The sequence below is a fragment of the Vespa crabro genome, chromosome 3, assembly GCF_910589235.1.
Source record: "Vespa crabro chromosome 3, iyVesCrab1.2, whole genome shotgun sequence".
NCBI lineage: Eukaryota > Metazoa > Arthropoda > Insecta > Hymenoptera > Vespidae > Vespa > Vespa crabro.
In genome coordinates, this window is record NC_060957.1 from 9570162 (window position 1) to 9572661 (window position 2500).

General features: G+C 33.1%; 1 long non-coding RNA gene across 1 annotated transcript in view; it reads right to left on the minus strand.

Annotated features, from left to right (window-relative positions):
* The window catches only part of LOC124423111, a 17648-nt gene that overhangs the window by 12031 nt on the left and 3117 nt on the right, over nucleotides 1-2500 (minus strand). The window contains exons 1-2 of the long non-coding RNA XR_006942012.1: nucleotides 2458-2500; nucleotides 1139-1674 (exon numbers count right to left, since the gene is read on the minus strand). The exon at nucleotides 2458-2500 is cut by the window's right edge and continues 3117 nt beyond it. This is a non-coding gene — a long non-coding RNA (uncharacterized LOC124423111). The remainder of the gene's footprint in view (nucleotides 1-1138; nucleotides 1675-2457) is intronic.

Genomic DNA, 2500 nt, shown 5'->3' on the forward strand with positions numbered 1-2500 from the left:
TACGACTAAGATTACGAAGACTATGACTACGACGAACATACAACTATGACTATGACGTACATGAGGGTCATTGTCATTGTTCGTTGGACGATATAATGTTGCTCCTAATGCGACAATTTAAGGATAAGTTTCTCTTCGTTTTCTCTCTCTCTCTCTCTCTCTCTCTCTCTCTCTTTCTCTTTCTCTTTCCTTCTTTCTTCGTACGTTCTTTTACGATTTTACAAAACTTTCAAAATAATCGTGCTGAAGCGTTGGTAAACGGCATCGGAATTGTACAGTATCAGAAGCATCCACTCTTAGGACCAGATCCCACGAAACAGAGAGAAAAATACAATCGCTACGATCGAAGTGAAAACGTATTTCTCTTCGGCAAAATGGATCTCGAAAAGAACGATAGAGATTTTTTTCTCTGTGCGAGAGGGAGAGGAGAACAAGGGTAGTTGAAGGGGATAGGAGAAGGAAAAGAGAAGACTTTATTCCGCTCCGTTAGACAGGCAACTTTCCATGCGAAATAGAACGTAGTACCTGTGACACATGCTTATATTATTTATGTGAACATGTAATATATGTATATAAAGATATATATATATATATATATGCGTATGTGTGTATGTGTGTATTTATATACTGTAGTACATCTGCTATTATATATTTTAGATCGAGCTTTATTTTATATATAAATATATTTATTTGTTTTTCAAGAGGACATAACACAAGTTATTTATACAATGTATTATATATTCACTTATACATATGTGTATATAATTAGAGTTAAATAATTTGAAATTATAAATTACATATTATTTACACATATGAATTTCCATATAATTTATTTCTATATCTATATATATATATATATATATATATATATATATATATATATATATATATATATATATATATGGAGAAAACAACGTTTGTTTTGCATAATTTATATTATATTCATACATGCTCCGATTAATACATAATTAGAAATAAATTACATTTTCTATTATGGAGGGATTATATATATATATATATATATAATTTACTTGTATAAAAAGAAAAGGAAAGAAAGTAGAAAAAGAGAAAGGAAAAAAAAACGAGATTTTGGAACAAAAAGTATATAAATATCGGTTAGTCGCAAAGTTCCATTTACCTCGAAGATAAAGAAATGGTGAGGGTAGTGAACGTCTGGTGTGCATTTCCATGGTGCACTTAACGAACACCCGGTACGGAAGGTACGCGTCTGCAGCTCGTGGGCCGGTTGTAACGCTTCAGCCAGTCGTTCCTCTTACCCTTCTCCTCACTGAAGCTCAGGGGTGGGAAGCACGGAGAGGGTGTGCAGACACCCCACCGAGCCTTCCTCCACCCACGCCATGATCAATATTACGCCCCAGAGCTACGGCATCCAAACGCCGACCCCGAGACGGACTTCTTCCTCTTCCTTCTCTCTCTCTCTCTCTCTCTCTCTCTCTCTCTCTCGTCGTAGACGTCGTCTTCGTCCTCGTCTTCTTCTCTTCTCTTTCTAGGGACGTCGACTCTCTATCTCCGTCTTTTTCCTTTTCTCCTTTCTTTCAAGCATCGTAAACTTTCTCTGAACCGAGACGGAAGCCAAGTCGGAGAAATTAGTAGACGCGTCGATGTTCTTATATTTCTTTTTTCTTTCTTCCTTCTCCAGGGACTGAAAGAGATCTGTATACGTATATACTTTAATCCAATTACATACATGCATACATCTCTATTTATATACATATATATATTAGATGTATATATATATATATATATATATATATATATATATATATATATATATATAAAGAGAATTATGTTCTTCCATTTGAATTTATTTCAAAACTAAAGAAAAATCATTTGGATTATATTTATTAGATTGAACGATTCGTTTTATATAACGTACGAGTACGTCATTACACGTCTACGTCCATTTACGTACGTACGTATCTGTTTACGTAGTTAAATCTTTAATGGCGTACTTACAAGTCTGAATTATTACTTTTGCGAAATGAAATTATAGTATAACGTTCAAAGTATAATGTAAGAATTTAGATCTTTTCTATGATGAATTGATCAAGAATAAATAATTAAATAACAAGGAAGAAATATCTAGAATATGACGTTCCCAATACTCAATATTTATATTATTTTTTTTTTTTTTTTATCAAAAATTCGATTTGTAACTATATCATTCGTTTAACGTAATAAATTCTTTCGCGAAATAATCGATTACGATCGGGAACAATAATCCTTTTTTTTTCTTTCTTTCTTTGTTTTCAATGACATTCGACACTCCTCTAGTTCTTTTCTTTTTCTCTTATTCTTTTTTCTTCACCCAACACCCTTGCCAGATCGTTAATCTTTAGTTTTAGAACGTATATACTTATATAAGGTTTCCTATTCAGGGGTCGTTTGTATCTCGTGAGTCATCTCCTCCATTCGAGTATTTTAGTAAGTACTTACTTATGGGTACGATTTACCGCTCGATTATCGATCTTCGAGCACG